A 7462-nucleotide genomic window follows, 5' to 3' on the forward strand; every position below is an offset into this window, starting at 1 on the left:
GGGGTCCCAGCCAACAGCCAGCTGCCCCACGAGCAGGAAGCTCCCAGCCGGTGCACAGACTTGTGAGCGAAAATAAATGTTGTTGCATGCCACTGAGGTTTTATGGTCATTACACAGCATGATTATGGTAATAGATAACCAATACAGCACCGATTTTACTAAGGATTAAAGAAGCCTATAAACACGTGCAGGACTTAGCACAGTGCCAGGACCATGATACTCTTTCTTTAAAGGTTTATTATTGTTGGGATAATATTGCACTATCATAGTTTCCATGCTTTCAGATTATTTATATGTGTGTGTGTGTATGTGTGTGTGTCAGCTTCTCCTACTAAACTAGGGGCTCCTGGGTGATAGAAAAACCAGATCCAATTCATCCTTGATGACATATTTCCCTACACTCAGGAGCCCGTAATTCAGGACAGAGACAGATGTATACATAAAGTCTGTTGTGCGAACCAGAGATAGCAAATGTCCAAAAGTGCTGAACACAGGGCTTAGCACAAAGAAGGTGCCCAGTAATGATAAAATAAATAATAAAAACCAAGCCTCCACCATGTCAGAGCATTTTTGTGGAGGGCAAGATTGATAAGGACCCGGCCGGCCGTCACCTCCACCTCTTGGAAGCTCAGCCAAGGGAATGATGGGCTTATTTGGCGGCTTTATAGCATAGCTGCTGCTCAAACTTTCAAGCTCACTCTTCCTCCAGAGACCAACATCACGTGATGAAAAAACTAATTAGAGCAAGCATGGTGCTCAGAATAAGCGGCCTATTAAAGAAATGTGAGTCAAATGAATGCAAAAGGATGTATATTATACATACATTCTTAACAGGTATTTATTTTTTGTTTTTTTCACCAACTTCCCTGGGGGAGTTTATTGTTTGAGAAAAGGCTGGGTGAAAAATCAGAATATTTTTACGATTTGCCTCCTGGTCCCCATAGAGACGCTCTCTGGGGCCCGCAGGCTGCATGGAGCAAGATCCTAGCAAGAACAGGCAGCCAGAACGTGCTGAGCCTGGACAGCAGGTTAACAGAGACTCAGACAAATTCATCTTCATTTCATGTCTTCGACAGCCTCTCAACTTAGGTCAAGTCCAAGGCAAACCAAGTAATTTTATTAGAGGCAGGGAAAGGTGGTAGAGAGCACGAGGAGTACCTTGGATTCGATTCCCAGCTGCATGACCCACCAGCCAGGAGACCTTGCCCTAGTTATTAAATTTCTCTGAGTCTCAATTCTCTCATCTGAAAAATAGGGATAATAAGAAGTCACCTTGCTGGACCAGTATGAAGACCAAAGAGACACCAAACGTCTGACTCATAATGGCAGGTGTGTAAGGGCAGGATAGCCTAGTGGCTGAGCAATTGGGCTCTTGAGCCAGAAGGCCTGTGTTTGTATTTAGCTTGTTCACTTGCTAATTGTCCTTAGCAAGGACAGACTTCCTGGTCCTCAGACTCCATAAAATCCGTAAAAGGAAGTTATTTCTAGCTCTTGAGGTTGTGATGGTTTCAATGAGCTCGTGTATGTAAAGTCCTTAGGACAGTGGCAGGTACATGGCAAGTGCTCAGTGTCTACAATTATTGTTCTTCAAATAGAATTATTAATAAAAAAAAAACCTCTGATGGCCAGAGACTTCCTAATCATTTCCCTTCAGTCCAGATATCAGCTGCAATACATTAGCTCATACGCACAAATGGCGAGAGTGGATTTAAGCACGTCATAATTCAGTGAGTCACGATTCCAGTTTATAAGCAGAGAAGCACAATTCAATTTTATAGGCAGCTGGGCTGCTAATTAAGAAGAAGCCCTTAATTACAGCACCTGACATAGGAGACCTGTCTCATGCTCACTTGCCTTATCTGTCCTCTTTTCTCCTCCCTCCATCTATCGCCCATCTCTTCCTCTGCTTATTATTTATTTTCCTGTCTCCGTCGAGGGTATGTCAGCTGTCTGGAGACCTAAATACTGAAGCTGCTCTCTGACTCTAGAATCCATGCATCTCTGCTTGAAGGAAGAACAGCTCTCAGCTCTCCAGGCACAGGTGCTGAGGTCCAGGCAACAGATGTAGGGGAGCCACAGAAGTTGTGGGGAGCCAAGAAAATGGTCCGCGGATTTACGCAAGGGAGATGAAAACCTATGTTCATATAAGTCTGTATGCAAATACGTATACTTGATTCATAATTGCCAAAACCCAGAAACAACCCAAATGTCCTTCGCTTTGGTAAATGGATAAACAAACCGTGGCATGTGCGCAAAATGGAATACTGTTCGGGGATGATAAAGAAGAAACCACCAGGACAAGTGCGTCATAGGTGCATCTCAAATGCATTAGCTGAGGAAAAGGAGGCAGATCTGAAAAAGCTATATTACATACAATTCCATAATCCAACTTTCTGGAAAAGGTAAAACTATGGGAATGGAAAACAGGTCAGTGATTGCCAGGGCTTGTAGATGGGAGAAGGGGGTCAGCTACAAAGGGAGGGCCTTAGAGAATCTGGGGGAGGACTGGAAATGTCCTCTACTTATACACACGTGCTTGTCAAAAGTCACAACTGTACACTGAAATGGGTAAATAAATGTCACTGCGTGTAAATTATGCTGCATTAACCTGACCTTAAAATGAATTTGTCCAGGGACGCCTGCGTGGCTCAGTCAGTTAAAAAAAAGCATCTGCCTTTGGCTCAGGGCATGATCCCAGAGCGTGATCCCAGGGGTCCTGGGATCAAGCCCCACGTTGGGATCTCTGCTCAGTGGGGAGTCTGCTTCTCCTTCTCCTTCTGCCTGCTTGTTCTCTCTCTCTCTCTCTCTCTCTCTTTCTCCCTCTGTCAAATTAATAAGTAAAATCTTTCTAAATAAATAAAGAAATAAATAAATTTGTCCATAGGGAGCCATGGAGCAGGGAAAAAAGGACCTCAGCACTTCCCAAAGTTTAATGAATAACCTCTATGTTTCCGTTTATTTTTATTTTATGCATTTCTTGACGTCCTTGCTAGCTATTGAAATATGCATTTTTAAAAGTAGGGGGTAATTAATCTCATCAAATATAGTAACTAACACCAGCATAAGGAAATATTTCTTTTCACCAGTAAACCAGCCTTTTAGAAAGAATCAGCTAGGAGGGGTGCCCAGATAGCTCAGTCGATTAAGCATCCGACTCTGGATTTCAGCTTAAGTCATGATCTCAGGGTTGTGAGATCGAGCCCCACATGGGGTTCCATGCTGGGCATGGAGCCTCTTAAGATTCTCTCTCTCCCTCTCCTTCTGCCCTCCCTTCCCCACATCTATCTCCCTCTCTAAAAAAAAATAAAAAATAATCACAAAGGAATTCCACTGGGCAAAAACCATGGTCAAATCAGATGTTGCACAGAAGGGGATATATGTGTTTCAGAGTCTGAAGTAGAAGAGAAAAGGGCCGTTAACCATATTTTGCCCAACTGACTCATATCAGCTCTCAATGCACAATGACTGCAACACATAGAGAAGCTGATCATCCAAAATTAGGGTAACGTCAAATGTAGACAGAGGCTGCATAGGTGTTCCCAGAAGAATAATAGCTTTATCCAAGTAAAAGACTGCCACATGGATAACATCCAAGAGTTGGTATTCAGAATGCCTACAAACTGCCCAGGGTCTAGTGTTGTAGAAAGAGGCCTGGTTTTCACAGTTCATCACAGCATAAACGTGTGAGTATAGATGGATTGTTGTGAGCTTTGTCCATCATTAAGATGATTTTTCTCAACTTGAAACACACGTCACTGATGAATCACTAGTGACAGCTTTTCACAGAACATGACAACTCCAAAAATATCTGTGAATACATGAGTCACCCAAGGTTGGGTGGGGCAGGGCATGGAAGGGTGCTATAAGCCAACAGGTCCTGAGTATTTGCTGAGGACAGACCTACATGACCAGGCCTCATCCCAGGACCACCTACAAGGAAGTTGTCATTGTCACCACTTTACAGACAGGAGATGAGGGCTCAGAGAAGGGAAGTCACTTGCTCTTAACCCTTTTATATTTTCAAGTGCAAATGTTCTGTGACCCCACAGCAAGTGGAAGCAGTGATTTCTGAGTTAAATTCAGACAGAGCGGGAGGGAGGCGAGGGGACAGAGAATAAAATCACAAAGAGGTGGGGAATGGTGTGCTGGTGGCTGACAACCTGTTCTGGGGCAGACAGGGCTGGTTCATGGCAGCTCCACCATGGCCAAGTTGAGGTTATCCATGTGAAGCCAACGAGCCTGCAGATTTCCTGACAGTTCAACAAGCAGCTACCCCGAGAATCGCCAGTGGGGAAATGTGGGGTGAAAATACCGGTTCTCGGAAAGCCTCAAGAGGACTCTGGGGGAACTAGAACTTGGAGGTGGGAATAGCAGGAAAGGAAAGAGACCAAAGATGGGGTGGGGGGATTAAAGAGGAAGACAGGATGCTGGGGACAGATCTGAGATCCGCTGCTGAAGATGGAGGTCCTGCTGGCAGTTTCATGAAGCCAGGGAGGCCCTGAACCTCTCCATGGCCCCCTGTCCCAGAGCCCCCAGAGATTAAGCAATGGGTGGACCGGGGAACTGAGTGGAAGCCTGTACCTGAGGAAAGACCAGGAACACAGCAATCCCTGGTCAGGGTTTAGAGATGGGATCCGTAGACCAGAAAAAAGAATAAGTTGTTGAGAAGAAATGGTGATTCCAGTGACCACATGATCAGACCAGTTCAACATTTTTTTTTTTTAAGATTTCATTTGTTTATTCACAAGAGACGCACAGAGAGAGGCAAAGACACAGGCAGAGGGAGAAGCAGGCTGCTTGTGGGGAGTCCAATGCGGGACTCGATCCGGGGACCCAGGGATCATGACCTGAGCTAAAGGCAGATAGATGCTCAACCACTGAGCCACCCAAGTGTCCCTAATTTTTTTTTTAACATTTTTTTAAAGATGTTATCAGACCATTCGGATATCCAAGCATAACGATGCAACCTCAATGGGCAGTAATACCCTGTGTCACGCTCGCTCAGGTCCCGCACCACTTCTAAAGGGCCTCTCTGCTTCTCTTGCTGTTCAGAGCCCTTCTTCTGAATACCTGATCCCAGTGCTCCTCCAATCCTGCAGTTGCTGACTCCTGCTGCTTCAGTTCTGATCTTGTTTTCATCCTCCCCCTTTGCAGCTTCACCAGGCCCTTCAGGTTTGATTGTCATGCAGTCGTCCCCCCTATACATTTGGCTTCCTGTTAAACTCTCCTCAACTCCACGCCCATGGTAGGTTGTTGTTTTGTTTTGTTTTTTAAGATTTATTTATTTTAGAGAAGGGGGAGGGGCAGGAGAGGGAGAGAGAATTTCAAGCAGAATCCCTGCTGAACAAGAAACCCGACACAGGGCTCAATCTCATGACCCCTGAGATCATGGCCTAACTGAAATCAGGAGTCAGAGGCTTAATCAACTAAGCCACCCAGGCACCCAGCTCATGGCAGTTTTAAAACAAACCTGCAAATTCCATGATGCTCATTTCTTTGAGAAATGGGGTCTATGTTCCTGCCTCTTGAATCTGGGCAGGTTTGGACCCATGGAACATAACGGAGGCCCCACTCCGTGCTCCTGAGATTGGCTCCCAAACAGTCGTGCAATCTTGGGCTGCCAAGGAAGAAGACAAATTACCCCGAGGCCACCATGTTGGAAAAGCCACATGTAGGCACTGCAGTGGACAGCCCCAGGGGAACTCAGTCTTTTATCCAACTTGCCAAGCCACCAGATATGTAAGTAAGGCCAATTTGTATCGTTCTGGTCAGCTTAGGCCGCAGTTGAATGCTGCCCAGTGATTTTAGGTGATGCCACAGATGGTGCTTCTGCTAAATTCCTTAGGCACTAAATTGTAAGAGATACTAAAGGGCTCCTGGTTTAAGCTAATAAGTTTGGGATAGTTTGTTAGGTAGCAATGGATATATAAAACACCCCATTCCCAGGCTTTTCATGCCTCCCTCTCTAAAGAGCCTCTGGGTAGACAAGGCATCTAGTCCCAACCCCTGAGCAGTTGAGAATAACACCATGAAATATTGGCTTATTTAATTTCATCATATCAATCAAGTACAATTTCACTAGCTTATACACTGCACGTATGTGGCTATGCATTAAAGAATCATAGCCTTCGGCACACATTTCCTTGAAAAAAAATCAGTCTCTGGACATAAGAGCTATCAGATATTTCTAAAATGTCCTGTTAGTATTTGCTATTTGTTTATTCACATGTGAACTGCTCCCTTTCAGAGAACTGGAAGCAAATTTCAAAGATTCATAGACAATTTAAGTGAGCAAATTCTATCCATTTATGTGACCCTTTTCCTCCGGAATTTGAGAAAAAATGTTCTTCAAATCGAGCAACAAAGCATCTCCATCACAATTCATGGAAAAAGGAAGCATAAATTGACAACCATTCTTTCAAGCCTGGGTCAGTCCAGCTAAACAACTGATACATGAACGTGTACCATTAGTTACCTGAATAGCTTTTATTTATTTTTTTTAAGATTTTGTTTATTTATTCATGAGAGACACAAAGAGAGAGAGAGAGAGAGGCAGAGACACAGGCAGAGGGAGAAGCAGGCTCCATGCAGGGAGCCCGACATGGGACTCAATCCCAGGTCTCCAGGATTTGCCCTGGGCTGAAGGCGTCGCCAAACTACTGAGCCACCTGGGCTGCCCTACCTGACCAGCTTTTAGTTTGCATTTACCCATTTATCCCACGGTTTTTATTGCGCATGTAATACACACCGAGCACTATACTGGACTCTAGCAGTACAGAGATGAAGTAGAAACAAATAGCAGAACTAAGGAATGTAGAGTCTTGCAAAGGAAATAAACAATTTGGCAAGGATCTTAATTTTGTGATTGTAAATGCAAAATGTCTCATATTTTATATTGCTGGGATTGGAGTGTGTCTTTACAGTTTACAATCAATGTTGACCCTGACTTTCCTACCAGCTGCCAGACAGAGGAGTAAGTTGTCACTACCTGGGATAACACAAATGGGAAGGCCCAAGCCTGGAAATATTTAGTGCTGAACAATGAAGGTATTTATCCTTTTCTCACCTCTGCAGGTTATTTGCATTGGGGCAAAATTATAACTAAACTTTGGATTTTTAATTTTTGCTTAAAATGTCTTCCAGAAGATGATGTTATGATGAAGCATTAAAACAAAATAATATTCAGGTGCCTGGATGGCTCAATCAAAAGAACATGTGACTCCTGATCTCAGGGTTGTAAATTTAAGCCCCACATTGAGTGTAGAGATTACTTAAAAGTAAAATCTTTAAAAAAAATTTTTTAAATAAATATTGGGGCACCTGGCTAGCCCAGTCAATCAAGCTGACTCTTGAGTTCAGCTCAGGTCATGATCTCAGGGTTGTGAAGATCAAGTACCAAGCTGGGCTTTATGCTCATCTCGAAGTTTGCTTGAAATTCTCTCTCTCTCCCTCCTTCTACCTG

This window comes from Canis lupus, chromosome 3 (genome assembly GCF_003254725.2).
Source record: "Canis lupus dingo isolate Sandy chromosome 3, ASM325472v2, whole genome shotgun sequence".
In the NCBI taxonomy this organism is placed as follows: Eukaryota; Metazoa; Chordata; class Mammalia; order Carnivora; family Canidae; genus Canis; species Canis lupus.